General features: G+C 40.6%; 1 pseudogene; it reads left to right on the top strand.

Annotated features, from left to right (window-relative positions):
- The first annotated feature begins 18,235 nt into the window (after positions 1-18,235).
- Positions 18,236-20,128, top strand: LOC146643104 (Ig kappa-b4 chain C region pseudogene; annotated as a pseudogene).
- The last annotated feature ends 3,844 nt before the right edge of the window (positions 20,129-23,972 follow it).

Below are 23,972 nucleotides of genomic sequence, written 5' to 3'. Positions count from 1 at the left end.
CTGTGAGTTTGATCGATGCACATTTAAAAAAGAGAGATTTTGTAACATTTATTAAACCAGACCAAAATAAAAATGTCTACAGACACACCAAGTGTAATGTGTAGTCAACATGGTTAAATATATTCTTATACACACATTTAGTGTTTTCTATAAGATGTCGAGGTCCAACCATAGATTGTCTGTGTGCTCTTCATATTTTCTAGTCTCAAAGCTGTTTCTTGACCTGCATTTTATTCGGACAATATAGATAAAAAAATATCCTAATAATTGAAATTAAAGAGCAGGCTGTCATCTGTATGTTTAAACAGAGTCTATTTAAATGAAGATTTACTGAAGTTTGATTAATGAACTATATGTCAGTGAAACTCTGATGAAGCAACAGAGCAGAGAAGAGTCTAGAAGCTGGTGGTGGCAGAGATGAAGCAGGTGGAGACTTAGTTGAGGATAATTGTCCAGGATGAGGTGGAGATCAGGAGTCTGAGAGTTAAAGCACTCCTGTCCAGAAACAGGTGTGAACAAAGTACGTGTTCAGGATTATCAATTAATCTAGTGATGTTTTCTAAGTGCTATGTATTGTATTTGGTCGTCTCTTAATTTGTAGCAATATACTCAATGTATATGCTTGTGTGTGTGTCCTCAGTGAACTGTATCAGTCTCTGCAGTAGCTGCATTTGAGTCCTTTCCTGCCTGCTCAGCAGTTTCATGACACCACTTGTTCTTTGACATAAATCATATAAAGTGTCCTTCAAGTCCTTCAGACTTTAAGACAGTTGAACATCTGTGCGTGAATTTGGATCGATGTGTTAGAGTTGAAAGAGTCAAAATTTGGTAAATAAAGCTTGAGAGAAACAACGACACTGTCATATTAGACTCTGTCATTATTTATTCACCAAGGGCTAATGGACTTACAACTCTTCAGTTTAATTTGAAACACGGCATGGAATAATTTACTTGATTGAAATGTGAAAGTTTTTGACCCATAACAGAGACACCATTAGTGAGGAGCTGCAGCAGGGGAAGGCTACAGTCATGTGTGTGGCCAACAAGGGCTTCCCCTCAGACTGGAGGCTGTCCTGGAAGGTGGATGGAAGTGGCAGCATCAGCTGGGAGGAGAGCAGGAGCCCCGGGGCGCTGCAGAATGATGGCCACTACAGCTGGAGCAGCACCCTGAGGCTCCCTGCAGACCAGTGTTGGGGAGTAACAGAATACATGTACCGCCGTTACGTATCTAAAATACAAAATATGAGTAACTGTATTCCGTTACAGTTACCGTTTAAAAGGTGGCATTCAGAATACAGTTACTTTGTTGGAATAAAGGGTTTACACGTCAGTCTTTTCCTGTTTCATATGTTAGGCTGTGCCCTCTCTATTTTTGGTAATTCCAGGCGGGTGGAAACACAAACAAAACACACATCAAGAGGCTGTAATTTCTGTGTCTCAATCTCACAGACCATTTCACCTCTACTTGTGGCCCGCATAATGACGTGAAGAAATATTTATAAAAAAGACGATTACATGGTAATCATAAATATTTGTGTTTCTGTAGAACTTAAAGCAGGATAAATTAGTCATTGGTCTTTTGGGTTTGAGAAAATTGATTCGAGCTTTCATAATCCAAAGATAAAATATTTAATTGATTGCTTTCAATCGTTGCTCGTATCGATATTCTCTGTTTTACAGATAATTAATTGTAGCAATAAAATTCTATTTATAGGATAAATAACTTCTTGCTTAAAAATAAAAAATAATAAAAACATTCACAAAATGATGATATTAACATTTATAACATGTATTTATAAAAAAAATATAAAACTATTTTATACAGATAAAATAATGTGTGTTTCTGAGCAGCTGTCAGTTCAGATGATCTTTTTTCTCAGTTCCTCTCCAGCTGTGTGAGGTTTTTGTACGGCGTTGTATCACTGTGTGAGCGGCCAGCTGCTACACTGCTGACAGTAATAAACTCCTGCATCTTCAGCCTGAACTCTGCTGATAGTCAGAGTGTAGTCAGTCCCAGATCCACTTCCACTGAAACGATCAGAAACTCCAGACTGACGGCTGGTAGCATAATAAATTAAGAGTTTGGGAGATTCTCCATCCTTTTGAAGGTACCAGTGGAGGCATGAGCCAACACTTGAACTGGCTTTACATCTGACAGAGACAGTCTGTCCTGGAACAACAGACTGAGCTGTAGGAGTCTGAGTCAGGACTTGTTCTCCTGATGAACCTGAAAACATGAAAAAGTGGAGAAAAGTTATCGAGATGATCAACATCCAAACATTCGAGGATCATTTCTCTAACATGGAGAACAGATGGAAGAAGGTCAGTGCTGCTGGTTTCAGAGTTTCTCCATCAGAGCAGAACATCATTGTGGTGAACCTGGCTGCATGCTGAAGCAAAGTTTTCACAGAGAGTCTCACCCTGAACAAGGAGCCCCAGGGTGGCCAGCAGTAGAGTCAGTGACATCATCATTGTGCTGCTGGTGTGTGAGTGGCTCTGAAAGGCCTGGACAGCCACTGATCAACACTGGCCTCTTAACAGCTGTGAGCAGAGAGGCAGGACACATATGCAAACACACAGAGTCAGTCAGCTGCAGCTGTCCTCAACATAAAAGGCTGATTTACTCTTAGTGAGCAGTGAATAATTAAATAATTTATGATATCGAGTGGAGAGAAACAAGTCTGATTTTAAAAAGGGATGATGATTAAAACTGTGTAGTTATTATAAAGTATTGTGTCATTGTTATAGGATAGTACAGTAGCACTTAAGCTGGTACAGTAGGAACTGTTGTGAAACGATGACAAGCAAGAGCAGTGACTATTGTGCTACATTTTTACCTTTTATGAGTCCGTTTACATTTTTTTGCTAAGACCAAAGCTCGTTGATTTTACATTGAGACCTCAAAGGATGACGGTGACTTTTAGTCAGATATTTAAAGTGATGTCTTTTTATTTGTGTGTTCTTCAAGTGCGTCTAAGTTGTATGTGTGCTCTATCATAGTTTATTAATGAAGAATGTAAATGATTCATGCAGGCGGTAGGTATTTTCTGTCCTGCAGTTTGCCCTCTAGTGGTTGTTTTTGTGTATTTTTACTCTGTAAGATTTAATTAGCCAGAGGCAGTTCCACCTCTGTTAATCTGTTGACATCCATGCCATCACAAGTTTATAAACGGCATCATCTGTAAGTAATATTGTTTGTTATCACTGAGACGACTTGTGTGCATTATTATTTGTTGTGAAGGTGTGATATAGTTTGTAGTTTGAATTTAATTTGAATGCATGTATAACCTAAGCTAGTAAGGTTAAGCTAGCTCATATGCCATGTGGTTTCTTTAACATTTTGATCATGAGCGTGATTTCATTTGATGTTTTATTCGGGCACTCACTAAGCAGATAAATATTGTGCTCATATTTTTGAATATGTGACTTACTGGTGTGTTTGTTATATTGTATATTGATGCAACATCTTTATTGGTTTATTTCTGGTTTTGTCAACAGTTTCACACTTTTTCCTTATTAAATCATCCAACTCAACACATCGGCCTGTTCCTTGGATTTTGATTAAGAGAGTGTTTTTCTGTCTGTATAGCTGAGTCTACTTTCACGAGGTGTGTGTGTGTGTGTGTGTGTGTGTGTGTGTGTGTGTGTGTGTGTGTGTGTGTGTGTGTGTGTGTGTGTCCTCAGTGAACTGTATCAGTCTCTGCAGTATCTTCCAGCTGCAGCAGTCACTTCAGTTTCTGTTCAGTCTGACTGAGGGAGGTTTTTGTACGACTGTTTTTCACTGTGTGAACACCCACTGACTGTTCAGCCAGTGAGCACTCTGACAGTAATAAACTGCTGCATCTTCAGCCTGGACTCCACTGATGGTCAGAGTGAAGTCAGAGTTTGATCCACTGCCTGTAAAACGAGCTGGAATCCCTGATTCTCGAGTACTAGCATAGTAAATGAGACGTTTAGGAACTCCTCCATCTTTCTGTTGGTACCAGGATAAATAGTGGTTGTTGCCAGAAACATAAACATCCTGACTGGTCGTACACTTGATGCTCACAGTTGCTCCCACAGCAGAGCTCACTGCTCCAGGCTGAGTCACTGTGATCTGTCCTCTGGACTCTGAGGACACAGAGACAAAAACATAAAGCAGCTTCATGGTTTTGTGGGCTTCATTTCAGAGGGACAGATGTTGATAGAGGAGAGGAGTTTGATTCTCTGGACTTTACCTGTGAAGCAGCAGCAGAGGAGAGTCCAGATGAGGACGCAGATCAAAGTCATGTTTTTGATGAGGAGGATTTCTGTGGCTTCTGTTGTGATGAAGGACAGCTGTCAGTCATCCAGTGTTCAACTCTCAGGACTATAAACTCTCCCAGAGCACTGGAGCATGGTGCTGCTGATGCAAAGTGCCTCTCTATGGAAATGATCTGACTGAAAACAACAAGTAGGTGGATCAAATAGTCGATGCTGTTTATCAGTTAATCAGTCAGTTTATGAAAATGTTTTCTTTCTTGTGTTTTAGGACACATCCAGACATTGATGGATGTGTGGGATTTTTAAATTTGGGTATTTTCTGCAATCTTTTACAAAAACATGTTCATTGACTGAGAAAGGCAAGAAAATGTTTCATGATCAAACCAGAGCAGTACTTTGTGATATAACCCCAAGTGTTGCCAAATGCCAACAAAACATGCAAACAATGTCTGAAGATAAAGGCACAGACATCCATCCTTGTAAGACAAAATCTGATTTCCTCTTGTTCACTTAAAAAAGAAGAAGAAAAGAAATGTTGTACTTGTCTACTCAAACACATGAACAGAGTTTCAGAGAATCTTCACCCTGAAAGAGGTTTTAGAAACTTACCTGTCAGCAAATCAAAGAACCGCGTAAGCAACAGGACAGAATAGAAAAGTTTTCCCCAAAAAAGAACCTGCACATTTGAACACGGCGTCAAAAATGAAAGACATTAAAAAAAATCAGAGGAAAGGTACAATTTGCAAAACCTATTTTAGAGTTTTGTAAAACTCAGTACAAAAAAACTTGCAGTGATTCACATTGATGCATGATGCTGACCACAGGATGCAAAAGTTAAACATGCCCACAGCGCAGAATCATTCATCTCTGTTTTAATTTGATATTTTTATAACAGGACAACCTGTGAGGCTGGAAAGACTTCGGTTTCATGCCCTGAACAGGTCACTTTCTGTTTTGTGATGTAGTGTCTGCAGTGTTGGGAAGGTTACTTTTAAAATGTATTCCACTACAGATTACAGATTACATGCCCCAAAATGTATTTTGTAACGTATTCTGAATACTTTGGATTACTTAATATATGATCATGCTTTTTACAACTACATGAATGTACTATTGCTGTTTGATTTATTACTGTTACTGAAGGCTACTTGCCGTACCAATAACAACTCGATTTTTACATCTTAATTTAAATGAGTAACAGTAGGTGGACATTAGGTAAGGCTGCACTTTTTGCAGTGATCTGCAAACGCATATATAAAACAGGTCCGCGGCTCCGAACCGTAGTAAAGGGACCTCTGGCTAATCCGTCGGGTTCGTGTCGGCTCGTAGCTGAAAACTAGCTTTACTTTGTTGCCTGGGTCAAGTTTGTAAGAGACAGAGAGAGGGGTTGAAAGGCTGCTCCAGCAGAACTTATTGTTTCGGAGGAAAACACGAACACAGTGTCCAGTAACAGCTTACTTCCAGCTGGGCTCGTCAGGCTCTCTGTTTGGCTGCTGTGGTTATTATTATATTTACATGCTTCCAGCTCCCGTTTCTGCTCGATGACAGCTCGTACTTTTTCTCCCTCTTCGCGCTCACAGACACATAACAGGTACAGCAGTCCATTCTCCCTGCAGCACGGACTACACTGCCCATCAGGCTGCATTCTTTAGGGCGATGCCTGTAACACTCTGCCTGTTGCCTTCATATTAAATCATTTTTTGAATAATAATTTTTAAATATTTTTAAATATTTCTTCACGTCATAATGCTGGCAGCAAGTAGAGATGACATGGGCCGCAAGATTGAGACACAGACATTAGAGCCTCTTAATGTTTTCTTTGAGTTTCAATCAGCATGGAATTACCATAGAGAGTGCACAGCCTAACATATGAAACAGGAGAAGACGTGTAATCCATTTATTTCAACAAAGTAATTGTAATCTGAATTGATGTGATTAGCAGAGTAATCCAAAGAGTGGGAATGTGCTGGAAATTTCTTTTATTTTATGAATTTGTCACATGTTTTAGTAATATCACTTTTGGGTCACTTCAAGGTTCACATGTGGGGAAGCATTCAGCTTTAACTCTATTGCACAAAGTCAGGCATCGTGAGAAAGTTGGTGACACCCAGAGGGGGAGAATTCAACAGGTGGTGAAGTCTTTTGTTAATCAGGTCTTTGAGGATGTGGGGAAGAGGCAAGGAGCAGTCTCTATGTGACACTGGAAGAGGAGATAAAGTTGTAAACTCTCTCCCTCTCTTGGAGGGGTCAAGGGTGTGACAACAGCTGTGGAAATGCCTTCTGTTTGACTGTATTTAAAGAGGGCTGCTATTCATCTTTAGAGACACGCATCAGTGCCCCACTGAATGTCCTCCCTCCCTCAACTGCTTGGGAATTAAAAAGGTGTTGGCTCATCGTGTCTGCAGACTTTGTTGATTATATTTCCATGACATTATTCTGCAGTGACAAAGTGAGATATGTCACAACAAAGGAGCGAAAACTGAAAAAGTGTTTGTTTACATTGTTGAGTTAACACCGAATATAAAAGCTTCAGTGCTCTTTGGTACAGATTCTCCAGTTTTTTTATTTAAAAGTTTTATAATTACGATTTTGATTATGTCCCCACATTCAGTGTCAATGATGGTGATGATACTGGAGGATAAACGTGAGCTCTAACACATCTGCTCAAATTTACACAGCTTTCACATCACTTCATTGTAGGGGTCGAGTTTTTCTTTATTTGTTACCTGTATATGAATCTACAGTGTTCAGTTGAGTCACATTCCAAATATGCTGTGAAAAACTCTTTTTAAACGAGTCGTGCTGGCGTCAGTCAGTTCATTTCCATAGAGAGGCACTTTGCATCAGCAGCACCATGCTCCAGTGCTCTGGGAGAGTTTATAGTCCTGAGAGTTGAACACTGGATGACTGACAGCTGTCCTTCATCACAACAGAAGCCACAGAAATCCTCCTCATCAAAAACATGACTTTGATCTGCGTCCTCATCTGGACTCTCCTCTGCTGCTGCTTCACAGGTAAAGTCCAGAGAATCAAACTCCTCTCCTCTATCAACATCTGTCCCTCTGAAATGAAGCCCACAAAACCATGAAGCTGCTTTATGTTTTTGTCTCTGTGTCCTCAGAGTCCAGAGGACAGATCACAGTGACTCAGCCTGGAGCAGTGAGCTCTGCTGTGGGAGGATCTGTGAGCATCAAGTGTACGACCAGTCAGGATGTTTATAACAACAACAATTTAGCTTGGTACCAACAGAAAGATGGAGGAGTTCCTAAACCGCTCATTTACCTTGCTAGCACTCGATATTCAGGGATTCCAGATCGTTTTACAGGCAGTGGATCAAACTCTGACTTCACTCTGACCATCAGTGGAGTCCAGGCTGAAGATGCAGCAGTTTATTACTGTATGTGTTGGCACTATCCTAACAGTCTGTGGGTGAGCACACAGTGAAAAACAGTCGTACAAAAACCTCCCTCAGTCAGACTGAACAGAAACTGAAGTGACTGCTGCAGCTGGAAGATACTGCAGAGACTGATACAGTTCACTGAGGACACACACACACACATACACACACACACACACACACACACACACACACACACACACACACACACACACACACACACACACACACACACACACACACACTAGTACAGGTCCTCCATCTTTCTTTCACCCAAAAAGGGTTTAATTTGTGAGAGTAAACTTGTGCAGTGTAAATAGTCAAACAGTAAAATGTAAACATTGCAGCAGTTAAGGAGTGAAAGGCCATTTTTGTTGAAACACTTGTTTCCTGGTTAAGAGCATTGCTTAGAAACTCGTCTTTGGTTTACTTTTCATTTTCTGTTTGGGAAGATTGGGGAACATAAGGACCTGTTTTCTTGTTTTGGCATTGCTCACATCCAAAACAAATAAACTCCTCTATACCAAAAACGAACCTTCTTAGCAACTCACATGATCTTGTTGTGCAAATAAAGTCATCCTGTTTTTATTAAGCTGTATATTTTCAAACTTGAACATTGTTAAAATGATTTGGTCGATGTTTCATCTTTCACTTTGTTATTCTCCTGGTCTTTCATTTGTTCAACTGTGATGCTAAAGTTCAAAAAACAAATCCCAGAATTGTTTTCAGTTAAGCTAAGCAGTGGCTTCATGTTCTAATTGTCTTTAACATTACAGGGCTCTAGAATAACTTTTTGCCTTGGTTGCACTGGTGCGCCACTTTTTCAACCGCATCGCTTAACACCGCGGTTTTACATGTGCCCTTTTTTGGGGGGAAATTGCTGTCCATACAGACAATATTGATTTGTAAATGATTAACTAACAATCTTGTTCTTGTGCTTAAAGTGCTTTGGCACTCTTTGGCCATAAGAATGCAGAGATGGCACCGGGTGTTATGGCACGCCGTCTTTCTCTCGGTTCTGCAATGTTTGTATGTTGTGTTCTTAGTGGTGTCCCTGCTAGCTTGGAAAACCCACTCCCTGTTGGTGTATGAGCGACAGACGCTTTTTAACATCCGTGACTCACTGCTGATGCTCCACAGTGTTAGCGAGCGATCTGGAGGAATCCCGCCGCCTCTGGCATCGGTGCCGGAGGAGCAGCTTCGCCGCGATCGCTGCTCTGCGCTTCCACAGGCCCCGCTGGTTTAGAAACTTATTCCTGTTAACGACAAGGAAGCAAGATGAACAGCAATTTTACTTGCTAGCAAGGCAGGCTGGTTGGAACCAGGCTCTTGGAGCTAAACGCTCCTCACCTGTCTGCTAGCCAGCATCAAATAAACAGCCTTCCTTGCAGCTTTTTATTCTGAGAACACAAACACCACTCGTTGTAAAACCCCCCTATGGTCACAAAGGGTTAAAACACTGCGTGTGTGTGTGTGTGTGTGTGTGTGTGTGTGTGTGTGTGTGTGTGTGTGTGTGTGTGTGTGTGTGCGAGTATGTGTGTTTGTGTGTATGTGAGTGTGTATGCTTGTTTGGTGGTGCGTTTGTGTGACCTCCTGCTTATCAAAAGGGTCATAAAAGCAGGAAGCTTACTAACCAAGAAAACAGAACCCTCACATAGGATGTCCCTATAATGAAACACTACAGCCTCCCCCACCAACAAACAGGCTGGAGAGGTGGTCAGAGACAAAGGAATGTCTTTGACCATGCTGCTTGAACTAAGTCTTACACATTTAAGTAACACAATGACAACATTTAACAATTTGACTCCAACAGTCCCCCCCTTTTTGTCAACTTTGTACTTAAATTTCCACTTATGCACCCTTGTGTTTGACAGTTCAGTATAGGCTTCATTCACACACAGCTCCTCACATCATTCACTTCTTACTGCTGCAAAAGTTCACAGTTCATACATGTACGAAACGTGCTTAGCAATTATCCTACTTCTCATTCATCTCACACACAGGAAACTACATCCTGCAAGGAAACAAATGAATGTCAACAGTCAAAAACAAGAATCAACGTTCTCAAAAGAATATGCACTACAATCCAAATGTATGCAGACATAGGCATTCAAACACATCCGTTGGTTTTTGGTTTGTCCATGTGGCTTCCAGCTATCTTCAAAGCTGTAGCCTGGTCAACACTCCTCTTTATGACCCCTTTCAAACCCCCAAATCTTCTCACTGTAGACACCCTGTGGGGTGATCGAGTCACCTGGTGAATCATCTGCATTTACAACTCCTCTCCTTTCCTGTTGTCACTGCAGAAAAAGTTTTTTAAAGGAAATTGGATCAAGTTGTTTATGATCTTCTCCCCCCTTTTTGAGTCATGTCCACCCATGGCTCAAAACTCCAACCAACTTATATAAGTGTACATGATGTAAATGTAAACAAAAGAAAGCCCCTTTGACTGTCTGGCTTTTTCTTCATAATGATAGCCATATTAGGACACATAAAGGCAATGGTTATATATCTATATATTTTAGCACAAATGACAATATAAAAAATATCAATCCTAACAATGTCCATGTGTCAAAGTAACTGAGAATAAAAAACAGAACACATGAAGGAGATATTCCTGGCCTGGCTTTTTATAGCAGATAATCTTAAAAATATTCTGCAATTTTGCATAATTTTTAAAAAGTTTACATTTCTTCAGTATTGAACAGCAGAAAATAGGCTTTCTTGTCCGAGGTCATTGAAGTAAAAGAAAAAAGAAAAAAAAAGACAGAGGCTGACAGCGCTGCAAACAACGGTAGACTGGTGGGTAATAAGTGAAGAAATAACGCAGAAAACAGAGATTTGAGACGGGAAACTGTTCTTGAAGTACAGAGAGAGAGTGAGAGAGAGAGCTGTGCATGAAGTGTGATTTTTATCTTGGTGTAAACAAAACAGTAAAGTAAGAGGGAATTCATGACGATGTTTATCAGATGTGAATAGTTTGTTGCTTCTTTTGCTGCTGGTTCAGTCAATTTTGCTTGGAGAGAGACAAAACCTGCAGCTCAGAATCAGCACAAAAAAAGACGTAAACAGCGCGGACCCGACGCATCAGAATCAGTGAGCTGTCGGTTTTCAGCCCGATGGCGTGTCCGTCTACGTGCCGTCGTGTGAGAAAGCAGAGAAAGCTGATTCTGATGCGTCGGGTCCGCTCTGTGTGTTTACACTGTGTGTCTTTGTGTGGAATCCGTTTACCTGCTCTCATTTACTGTTTGGTGGTTGATAAAATACTTTTGTGATCTTTAACCTGAGATTCCGGCGTTTCTGGGAAAATATATTTATGTTTAAAACTCGATTTAGGATTTAATGAATCAATGTCGCTTTATTCAAGCTACTCACCTCTCTCTATCTGCCTGTACTTTCAAACATACAGACGGACTACATGAATATCTGAACTACGACCAATCAGAGAGGTCCCACCCCTGATTATCTCTGATTGGTTTAGACCACGATAGGAGCATAATGTGTGTCGGTTGTTGACCACAGGGAGAGTTTCAGAGTTGCAGAGAGTGTTTTTTTATTTATTTATTTTACTCGAATAGTTGGTCGTACCGCTGCGACCTGAGATTATTTTTAATCGCACTTGCGACCAAATTGGTTGCACTCTACAGCCCTGCATTACATTTAAATTTTCTACCTTACCTTTGCTCCAGTGGTAATTAGAGTGAAAGGACTTGAAACTCAAAGTTTTACTCGTCTCTGTAAAACAAATTATTCATACCACCTTTACTTAACAGGAGCTTTACTGTGATAGTTTTAATACATTCTTCTATATTTAGTATGGTTTTAATATTTTCGTATTTTAAATTACGCAGGATATATGATAAAACAATAATTTACTTGCAAAGAGTTTTAATTTCTACACAAATACTTTCATTATGTGGAAAAAAAAGTATTTGAGATGGAATTGTTTTATTTGATCTGAGAACAAAAAGAAATTGTTCATTGTTAATATATTTAGATCATATAAACAATATACAGGTACATTTAGCAAAGAAAGTAAGAGAGAAAAAATACTACAGACGGGCATCTGAGGGTGAGGGGAGCGTGCCAAGCTCCAATCGACAGCACAGTCGAGTTCAATGATGGCATCATGATTCTGTGAGCAGCACAGAAACCAGAAGCTAGGGTGGTGATGGGGAATGACCGACGGCAATTTCCTATGAACATCACCTAATGCTGTGTCACTGTGCTAAGCATACCTTAACAATCTGAAGAGGGTCTTCCTTTGTGTCATTGTTGTTGTCATTTGCATCATGACCACTTCTACAAGACTGCTAAAGTGATTCAACAGGTGGGATCATAACAGCAGTAAAACAACTGGATCCAATACCCTTTCCGAGAAAGGTTTTCTGCAGAGATAAAAAGGACAATAGAGGAGTCATAAGTATTCCCCCCACAGGAAGCATGCCTGAAGTGAGGCGATGAGGGTTGATAGAGGCCATAAAAAGGGGCTCTATCATATAATCATATATGCTTAGAGGTATCAATTGTATAATGATAGAGGTCTGATCCTTGGTAGTCTGCAAAGACTCTTCCAGAGTGTTCTGGCATGCACACACATCCTAAGGTCATGAGTGAGGTCGTACCTTCTTTATATAGTATGGGAGGACACCTACTCTGTATCTGTTTAAGTATAAGAGCCTTTTGTTTAGGTGGACCGCTGGACTCCTGGCACCAGCTTACACACACACACACACACACACACACACACACACACACACACACACACACACACACATACATACAGTGCCTTGTCTTTGTAACCAAGGGGGGTTTACAAGGGGAGGTACTATTGTATTGTGTGAACTGTTTTCCCAATAGCAAGCGGAGGCCGTCGTTGGGGTCATTTTGTGGTAGACACCGACGAGGCCTCCATTGCAAATAAATCGATCGATCGCTGACTGTCTCATTTTCTTCATGATGAATACGTCTCTAAACCAGCGGGGCTTGTGGAAACACAGACCCAACAACACCCAGATAGAAGACTAGTATTAATAACTGACTGCACACTTATTTCCACACTGTCATCCTCGAGTAGGTGAGAGGGAACGATGTCTTGCACCAAAGACATTTTGTAGGTTTGCTGGCTCCTTAGAGTACGAGCACCTGGATGACTGAGAACCTTCACAGATCTATTTTCAAGCTGAGCTCAAAGGTCAAAGCCAAGCTTTTTTCAATACACTGCTCAGCTTTCTTTATCATAATCGTACACATCATGGTTTTGTCAGCTTCGTTTCAGAAAAATGATTTTTGCAAGATGAGAGATTGTTTCTCGAGACTTTCTCCAACTTTTCCTTGCTGTGCAAAAAATGATGGTATTTGTTTAAGAGATCTACAGTGTGTGTGTGTGTGTGTGTGTGTGTGTGTGTGTGTGTGTGTGTGTGTGTGTGTGTGTGTGTGTGTGTGTGTGTGTGTGTGTGTGTCCTCAGTGAACTGTATCAGTCTCTGCAGTATCTTCCAGTTGCAGCAGTCACTTCAGTTTCTGTTCAGTCTGACTGAGGGAGGTTTTTGTACGACTGTTTTTCACTGTGTGAACACATACTGACTGTTTAGATAGTGAAGACTCTGACAGTAATAAACTGCTGCATCTTCAGCCTGGACTCCACTGATGGTCAGAGTGAAGTCAGAGTTTGATCCACTGCCTGTAAAACGAGCTGGAATCCCTGATTCTCGAGTGGTAGCAAAGTAAATGAGCAGTTTAGGAACTCCTCCATCTTTCTGTTGGTACCAGGCTAAATAGTAATTTGGCCAGCTATAATAAACATCCTGACTGGTCGTACACTTGATGCTCACAGTTGCTCCCACAGCAGAGCTCACTGCTCCAGGCTGAGTCACTGTGATCTGTCCTCTGGACTCTGAGGACACAGAGACAACAACATAAAGCAGCTTCATGGTTTTGTGGGCTTCATTTCAGAGGGACAGATGTTGATAGAGGAGAGGAGTTTGATTCTCTGGACTTTACCTGTGAAGCAGCAGCAGAGGAGAGTCCAGATGAGGACGCAGATCAAAGTCATGTTTTTGATGAGGAGGATTTCTGTGGCTTCTGTTGTGATGAAGGACAGCTGTCAGTCATCCAGTGTTCAACTCTCAGGACTATAAACTCTCCCAGAGCACTGGAGCATGGTGCTGCTGATGCAAAGTGCCTCTCTATGGAAATCATCTGACCAAGTTTAGAGGCACAATGTGAAAAAGTAAAGGTCTGGACTTCACTACATGTTTTTACAACATTCTGTACGCCACGCAGATCCTGATGGGTTCTGAAGAACTACTAACTGATTATATTTGAAATAAGTTCATTTAACAGTTGCTCTTTGCTAAGATGTAGAGAAGTAAGAAATTCATATTTTTTCTGAATTCCTTCATTCATGTTTGTAGCATTAAATATTTCATGGAAAGCATTTAGTCAGTGACTTTATGTACAGTGGTGGGTCACACTTACATTTTTACAGTTACATTGATTCAAATAACTTTTTGGAGTAAATTCTACTTGCTGGTGAAGATCATGTGACCTAACTGAAAGCTTCACAGTGGGAATACAAGAGACTTTGTGGAGAAAGTGTTTTCTAAACCACTTGTAAATGTAATATCCATCCATATTATTAGTATGAATGCAGTTATACTCACTGTATGTAAAGTACTATTGAGTGAGACATGCTGTTTGACTTATTGGAAACACATTTTTTAGTTAAGCGTAACATTTTATTGGTTTTGTTTGCGATGTTGTTGGTTATTAAAGTTTCTGATGACAATGTCAATTTCAAAATGTTGCTATAGGAGACCATTCAGATGGCTGTGATCCAAAATTAAATATGGTTCAAACATCATGATACAACATGATTTCCTCCAGTACCATCCACCTCCAACAAATGTTACAGTTTCTGTCAGTTTGCTGCAGTTCTCACATCAGTGATGCTTTTCCCCAATCAAATTAGCCTTTCTCATTGTTTTATACACACATACACACTGCTGTTGTTTCTACACTAATAAAGGGATTTGTTACTTCATTGATCCACAACTCACAGCTCACAACTGTCGTGATCGGGCTGTGTCCAGGCAGGAATTGGACCCAAACGCAAACTCACTGGAAACAGGACTGAACTCAAAATGGCAGCTTTTATTGCTGAACAGAAAACTCCACAAAACCTAAACTGGGAAGAATCTAACAAAACACACACAGCATGAGGAAGATCACGGCACTGTAGTAATCAATCAATCAATCAATCAATCAATCAATCAATCAATCAATCAATCTTTACATGAGCCAGGTGAGGAAACACTATCACAGGGAGCCGTCTGCACCGGGAGCCTCCAGGCTGGGCAAAGAAGCCCCCCAGCCAGGCTGAGAATGTGTCGATGATGTGAACAGAACACACATATAGTTTAATGAGTATTATTTTGCTTTTCTCCATTTCATCAGTTTTGTAAATTAAGAAAAAAAAAAAAAAAAAAAAAAATATATATATATATATATATATATATATATATATATATATATATATATATATATATATATCAGATTAGATTTTTGTTTCTGAAAACAGTTTTAAACTTCTCATTAGCTGTCACAGTCCGGGTGAGCTGCTGGTAAATTTCCACCATGTTCTCCTGTGTCTGCCCCTGGGCAGAGCCGTCATCTCCTCACATGGAGCCAACCTGGAGCAACCTACTCAGGATATTTAAGACCAGCGTTGCCGTCTCTTCACTGCTAGTTTGCCAACTTACCCTCGGTGCTAACAGGCTACCATGCTTCATGCTCCTTGCCCAAGTCTATGCACTCGGCCATACTCACTGCAGTTTCATGCTCCGTCTCCTGGGAAGGATTTCAATATCACACCTGCTGCCCTCTTCCCACTGCTTCTCACAGGATCCGTTGGAGCTCAGGTCAGCTCATCTTAACTTTGTTCAGCTCACCTGGACTGTTAGGTTTTGTATTGTTGATTGTCATTTATGCTTAGAAATATTTACTCATATATGCTTAGAAGTATATAATCATTTGTAGATTGAAAGAATGTCTCATCCTAGGAGGTCTGTAACAACTCTGTGTAGCATGAAGAGGGGAGTGCGTTCACTCCTCTACAGAGTGTTCTGGCATAGATCACACACCTCCTAGGAGAGGTCGTATCTTCTCTTGCTGATATATGATATAGCAAACACACGTATATCTGTTTGAGTGTAAGAGCCTTTTGTTTAGATGGACCCGCTAGACGTCCTGGCACCAGCTTTGGGGAGTCTTCACAGGGTCACATCTTGACCTCACACAGATCTCTCACACACACAGATCTCTCTCTCTCACACACACACACACACACACACACACACACACACACACACACACACACACACACATACACATACACAGGCAAGGTACTCTTTGTGTGTATGTAGACGTCATATGTTAATGAACCTATGCATATTCATGTAACCTCAATAACAGAACAGTGGTACGGGAGAACGGAGAGAGCAACTGGGGTCAAGCGAAGGAACGGCGTTTGTCCGGTCTCTCCCGTGCGCGAGAAACATGAAGAACTTTGCCTACTTGTGTCTTGCTTTGCTGTGTAATTATATTGTCTTCAACATTCTAGCGGATGGGTTCAAGCTACAAACCTATCAAGGACCTTCACCTACTCCCCTCAAAGTACCGCCAACTCCACCTGCAACATAAGCCATACTCCTCTTTAAAATTCAATCACACCTGGAGAAGTCTGAGAACCCACTAACCCCCTTTTCCTCTCTCCCTCTTGATCACCACGCCACCTTAGGCCAAGGCTGGACTGGGACAAAAAAATCGGCCCGGGCATTTTGACTAGAGACCGGCCCACCAGGATAAAGATTGAAAATGTGACGTCATTCAGGGGTAAAACCGCAAAGGATTCTGGGAACTTGTGGCAATCGGTACTAGCGCACGCAGGCTTTCAATTGAACTCAGTTACACAGCGATAAAAAGAAACCCAAAAAAATGCCAAGAAGCTGTTGTATTATTAACTGCAATAGCCGGTCGCATGACAGCCACGGGAAGCCGACGGGTAAAGAGATCGTTTTTTTAATCGGATTATGTCGTTGAAGAGAAATTTTTTAAGCCATGTTTCCGAAGTAAGAGCCGACGGATGGTCTGGATACACCAAATATAACGTCCCAGAACACTCCAGCTCACATGTTAGTCTGCTCCAAGCATTCCCACAAAGGTCAGAGTTTTGTAGTAGTTAATGCGTCATTTTTCTTAACATAATTGGTGATATAGGTTACAAGCAAATCTGGCGCTGAACAGAAATTGTCGCGCTATGCTCCTTTGTTTATTGTGCATAAATAGTGAATTATCCTGACACAATATTGCGTTTCGCTTCTGTTATTATGGTACACTGACAAAAACATATACTTTTATTCACAGGATAAAACAGTTGTTTTGTATCACTAATTGTCCAGTGCGATTACAGCATACAATATTATTGTCACTGCTACATTTCTGTGATGCTACCAGAGATTATTTCCACTACTAATTAATTACCGTTGAGCTCAAAGCTTATATTAATAAACGGTTAACGAATGTGTATTTATGACGACGATTTGTGAGACTGGTAAACTTACCTTTGTTCAGACGATGGTCTTTCGTTCTACACGGTGCATTTCAAGGTCCTGCACCCATCCGTCGGTAAACTGTACCTGGGCTTGTTGCAGTGACCTGAAGTTACTAAAAACTTCATGAGTGTATGCACTCACTCCAAGAACCGTATAATTATAAATCTGAGCGTGGTGAAAGTTGGGCAGCACGCTAAAGTCTTTTGTCCACTCTGTGTGCTCGTAAGGGTCTGACCCTTTCAGTCCTTTGATTTTTTCCTCGTATCTTTTCTTTGGCTTTTCATCAAGTCTGTCTTTGTACGGACCGGCATTGTTCCCCTTTTGTTTTTGTACATTCCTTTTTTTGGGAATACAAGAAGGTATTGGAACCGGAGAATGAACGTTTTGCGGTGCTGCAAATGCTTGCATTTGATGCGGTACTTGGATTGTTTTGCCACGAGTTCCCGGCATGCAATGCGCGAAAATCACATGATTGCCAAACAAGGGGGAGGGTGCATCCGGCCTCCTCGGCTGTAATTGGTCCAGCCCAGAGTCGATCATGACCAACTGGCCAATCCAACACCTTTCATTATATATATATATACCCTTCCTAAAAAAAAAAAAAAAAAAATCCATCGGCCCATAAAAACAAAAAATCACCAGCAGCCCACCGGGCAAATCCCCGGTATGCCCGATGGCCAGTCCAGCTATGCCTTAGGCCACCACGCTACGTTTTCTTGTCAGGAATCCCACGTCAAGTATAACTCTGTGTTTTTGTGCCAAATAAAGACTTGTGTGAAGCAAACTCAACCGTCTCCACATGTGGTCCAGCACTTGAGTCCAGTTTCGTACAGGCCTTTGGCCCCTTGTGACATTAGGCCTACATTTTTTGCAGTACTCTTTCCAAAGTAGGTGAGGTTTTGAGAAAAATAACAAAACAAAAAAAACCTGTTTTGATGTCTTAAAACGACGGTGAAAGTGTTTTATGAAGTGTCTTTTGCATAGATGAGTCTGTGTGGTGAAAAAGGCCTTACATATTTGGAGAGCTGCATTAAGAGTGGTGAGAATGACGTTCCTGATGTAAGACTTTCACCAAAGCAACTGAGAAAAGCAGTGATGGGGAAACATTTACTGGAGTTCATTTAACTGTTCACGAATAAATGTCAGTGAAGTCGTTTGAAAACGTGTGTGTGTGTGTGAAACATGTCAAAAGTGAACCAAAGCAACACATGGTGATAAAACCCGAATTGAATGGTAATGTTTACCAGTTAGAAGCCTTCACAGTGAGAACAGCACAGAGCACAGTCTTCTCTACCTGGAAGGAATTTTCAAAACTTCCTAAAACACCATTATTTGTAGACAGAATTCCAAAATAGAAATAAAAACTCATTAAAAAAAAACCCTGTATGTGTAGGCAGCGTCTTAACAATGGACATGTTCATTCAGAAATTTAAAAAATATATGGAAAAAATGCTGGTACACTTTCCAGAACTTAATATTTTTGTGAAATTCAAAACATAACTACATGAATCTGAAGTGTTTTTGAAGCGTTTTAGGCTGAGAATTAGTTTCAGTGTTTAGAGCTGTGAAAAAATAAGTGCCAGGTTTCAAGAGATGTTTTCACATGTGAAAGCTGTAAAATCTACATTTTGAAATCAGATTCTTTAAATATTGTTGTAATGGGCTTTATTTGCTTTAATTACACTATTATAATATTATTAAATGATACAAACAGTGAATGATTTTGTTGAGTTTGTTTGTCTCAGAGTCAGAGAGCCGTGTCTCTCTACAGTCAGAGGTTTTTGTACGGCGCCTCAATGAGTTTGTATCACTGTGGTACACGTTCGGTGGAGGAACCAGACTGGATGTTGGAAGTAAGTTAATTAAACTGTGTTTATTATTAAATATTGTATCATTTTATGTTATAACTACTTGTTAGGCTGCTTAGATGAGAGAAAACTATTTTTTTTATTAAAATAATTTAGTGTTTGATGTTTGTCCTTTTTACTGGACTAATTCAGATGAGCTCTGCGAGTTTCTCTTGTTGAATCTACATTTCTGTCACAGTAAAATGTAGACAAGAGTAAACTTCATCATCTTATGATTAGTTTGTAAATTTCCACCACATCAGCTGCTGTTTGATGAGTCAAAGTTTGCTTTCTGATGTTTTTATTGTGTCAGATGTTTCAGATTTAGTTTGAAATCATGTGAGCTGTTCAATAACATTTCAAATCTACATGAATGAGTAGCTGCTCTGTGCTTGTGTCCACTAATGTCTTCAGTCGTCCATGATTTAGACTTCTACTAATCATTTTAAAGCCAAACTTCTGCTGTAAATGTTTCCACATCTGCTTCTTTTATTTCCAGTGTAGTTTGAACATATTTCAGCTCAAACTGTGTGATGATTCTCTCTGTGCTGATATGCATGAGAGGTTTCTTAAAGGGAAGTGAAACAATGTGTGAGTGAATGACTGGTGGAGCAGAAAAAACACCTGACAGAAACTTCTTAACGGAGAAATTCAAATTGTGGTTCGTGTCCTCTAAGCTGATTGGTGTTTCCTAGGTGATACCCGCCCCGCCCTGAAGGTGCTGGGTCCCTCCAACAAGGAGCTGGAGCAGGGGAAGGCCACGCTCATGTGTGTGGCCAACAAGGGCTTCCCCTCAGACTGGAGTCTGTCCTGGAAGACGAGCGACAGCAGTGGCAGCAGCAGCATCAGAGGGGAGGAGAGCAGGACTCCTGGAGTGCTGCAGAATGACGGCCTCTACAGCTGGAGCAGCACCCTGACGCTCACTGCAGACCAGTGGGGGAAGGTGGGCTCTGTGACCTGTGAGGCCACCCAGGGCTCCCAGTCTCTGGTCTCAGAGATACTGAGGAGAGACCAGTGTTCCCAGTCCTGATGTCAATCACTGAGTCTTTCATGCTGTTTTTCTTCTGTCTCTTTGTTTCTTTGTGTTTGCAGATTTAAAAAATAAACTCATCAAACAGTCATGTTTCCATCTCATAATGACAACAATCAGAGCAACAATCTCCTCTAGTTTCATCCTTTTGTGTCTGTTGTAAAGCTGATATTTCAAACTCTTAAAAGAATAAAAATGCAACGAGAAAACATGTTCTTTGACTCTGTGAGTTTAATAAATGCACATTTAAAAATTAAGATTTTGTAATATTTGTAAAACAGACCAAAATAAAAATGTAAACAGACACATCAAGTGTAATGTGCAGTGAAAATGGTTAAATATATTTTTTAATCCACATATTAAATATTTCTCTATAAGATGTTGAGGTCATGTCAACCATAGATTATCTGTGTGCTCTTCATAATTTCTAGTCTCAAAGCTGTTTTATGATCTACATTTTAATCTGATCTAAAACCTAATAAGTAAAATTAAAGAGCAGGGTGTCATCTATATGTTTAAACAGAGTTTATCTAAATAAAGTTCAAGTGAAGATTTACTGAAGTTTGATTAATGAACTATTTGACAGTGAAACTCTGATGAAGCACCAAAGCAGAGAAGAGTCTAGAAGCTGGTGGTGGCAGAGGTGAAGCAGGTGGAGACTTAGCTGAGGATCTCTAATTGTCAGGATGAGGTGGAGATCAGGAGTCTGAGAGTTAAAGCACACAAAACAGAGGCTGAGTAACTCACAGAAGGCAGCGAGACAATAACTGGACTCACATAATGACGACAGAATTGAGCTTGAAGTGGACATGATGTTAAGAACAGACTAACAGAACAAACACAGGAATGCAGGCAGATGAGAGACTACAGGTCTGCTTTAATCAACTTATATAGAAGTTAATCTCTTCTGGTGTTCACAGCAAAATGAGAGAAACTCACTTCACTAAACCTCTTAACACAAGAAAAAGACCACGGTCTGTCAGGAGGACGCTTGCTGGTTTTACATCTGACAGAGACAGTCTGTCCTGGAACAAAAGACTGAGTCGGCACTTTTTCTCCCAGTTAATAATAAAGAATATCAGAGTTATTGAAGTTACAGGTTTCATGTTTCATGCTTCATGCACGACATTCACAGTGTTGGTTTTTGCCCAGTTTAGGTATTTGTGTCTTAGTCCTGTTTTTCCTTTGCTTTGTATTTTTCATGCAGTCTCAATGAACGCCTCGCTTTCTGGTAAATTCCATCCTGTTTCCACGTGTCTGATTTTGGGTCCTCTCACTCTCCGCTCCACACAATCTGCTGCTGCAGATCGTGACATTATTGGAATTATTCATTCTTTTTGTTAAAGTCTTTATTAGTTTCACTATTTGACTTGTCCAGGGTGTACCCTGCCTCTGACCTTAAGACAGCTGGAATAGGATGGGATGCATGTATAGTTTCATTATTATTGTCAGATCATCAGCATGTGATAATGTGGATATAACACCAAAATAGTAAAATGCCTTCTTATTTTGCATTTATTTATTACAGTTTTTTCATTTTTGATTTCAGACAACCAAACTGTACGATTAAGAAGAAAGCTGTGTTTCTTTACACTCAGAGGTTTTAGCTCAATCATGATGATACAAACTCTTTTCTTTCAGGATCCAGACTGGATGTCTGGAAATAAATCAATTTTAAATGAGTATTTTAAACAATACTTTGTCCTTCTGTTTTTGTTTTAGCATGCTAAGTATGTAAAAAAAAGTCCTGTTTAGAAGCGGACATGTCACAGTGCTGGATCTGTGACCCAGTGTTTTGTCTGTGTTGTTAATTTATATTCTTTGATTACTTTTATTCATGGTTTTGGTTATCTTTTTTTCTTAAGTTCTTAGTGATCCTAGTTCTCCCTCCCTCAGTGTCCATCTCAAGCCTGTGTATAAGCTCTTGTCTCCATGTTTATTGTTCCCTCTGTTGCACAGGCAGTCATGTCTCCATGTCTCAGTGTCTAGTGTCTGTCTCTGTTTTTGTTCCCCCAGTCACAGTGTCTTTTCTGCATCTACATATTCGTCATGCTTCCTGTTTTCTTCTGATAGTCCTTGTCCTGTGTTCACTTTTGCTTCCCCTTGGTCTCCTTATGTGTGATTATTTCCATCTGTGCTCTCCTCCTGTGTGTCATTCCCTTGTGTGTTTCCTCTGCCTGTTGTCGTGTTGTCCCATGTGCTGTAAGTTTCTCCATGTTTCTGTCCATCATTCCTAGCTCCATGCTCCTTATTTCCTAGTGTTTCTGTCTCTAGTCCCGCAGAGTCTAGTTCTTATTTTCCATGTTCAAGTTTTGGTTTGTTTTTCGTAAATGTTTATTTTGTGCATTATTTCCCAACAAATAAAGCTTTAAATTTGTTTCCGTGTAAGAATCCTGAATCCAGGAACCTTCATGCTGCCTGCCATACAGCAAACATGACAGGACATTGAATAACAAACATTAGTATACACAGAGCCAGCCAGATGTAGAAGTGTGATGTGTCTCATGTGATGGTGTTTTAACCTGAGTGAGCACTTCATTTAATTATTCACGATATCCATATCCATTTCATCTTTCCAGGATATCAGTGTATTTAAACTTTTAGCGTCCGAGAGCCTGAAAGCTATAAATATTTTACTTTTTACCACTTTGCTTCAGTTTAGTTAATTTTATATCTAAATGTTTACAAATTGCATTTAATTCCTGTTTGAATCATGACATTAAAATGGGAAACAGAGACATTGTCCTGGTAATTTGATGTTTTTGTGTTTCTTTTTAAATTCTTAAATGGTTTTGTCCTGCCTTACCTCTGAGCTACTTTACTCAAATACTCCTGTACAGAAACATGTTATTAATATATGTTGTTTAATCCTGTCATGTCTGGCAGTTTATGCAATCTGAATTATGATCTGAATGCACTGTGGTGCCAAAAACATGTTGCAAGATCAGCTCTATAAGTTCTCTATGGTTCCTCTTGTTTCCTCTGCCTGTTGTCGTGTTGTCCAACAATGTGTCACCAACTGCTGCACCTGTAAGAAAAAACAAAGGGAACAAAAACATACAGCACCTGGAACACAAAGATATGAAAATGCACAGATACATAAATTAACAATCTTTTTGTGGTGTGTGTCATTGTCACAAAAGGTAGACAATAATGAGGGCAGGGAGGTGCAATAATGCCCTCCTGGGTGTCAGAGGCAGTGTCACGGTCTGGCTGGCAGACCGTGGGGATGAGGAAAGTAGGACCCAAAACGCAGGACTCTGCGATGCCACAGTGCACTTTATTTACAGTGAATAGACAGGTAAGTCCAACAATTAACTCAGAGATGTAATTTGCCAATGGTGCTCATCCCTTGCTCCCAGTGCGTCCCGTGCTGTAGCTCCCTTAGTTTGTGTGCTCCCCAACTCGCTTCTTCGCCCGACTTTCCTGGAGGAAGAAGGAAAAACCACAATAAGCCACACACGCTAGCCGACTATACCGGTCAAGAGTAATAATCCCACGTCGACTGTCGCCGCGAGTCCAGGTTAAATACCTCTTCCTAGCTGGGAGGGATGATCACCACCAGCTGGTCAGGTAATCAGCTGCAACAGCAAAGAGCGACTCCCGATGACGACAGTCGCCCGGACACGCCTCTTCCACGACGCACGCTTCCGTCAACAGCCCCGAGGACGGGGGGAGAGAGAGAGAGAAGCAGACACATACATACAAACGTGGACAGAACAGTAGACGACAGACCCCAAATAATAGTCGTAATAATAATAATAATAACAACAATAATAATAAACACTGCTCACGGACCCCTGAGTAACCTCCAGAGCCGGGTCCGTGACAGTCAGACAGCGAT

The sequence above is a fragment of the Rhamphochromis longiceps genome, linkage group LG22, assembly GCF_057381845.1.
Source record: "Rhamphochromis longiceps isolate RC_006_pf linkage group LG22, R_longiceps_female_GT1.1, whole genome shotgun sequence".
In the NCBI taxonomy this organism is placed as follows: Eukaryota; Metazoa; Chordata; class Actinopteri; order Cichliformes; family Cichlidae; genus Rhamphochromis; species Rhamphochromis longiceps.
The sequence above is the reverse complement of the archived record's forward strand: the minus strand, read 5'-3'. Positions and strand labels throughout refer to the sequence as shown.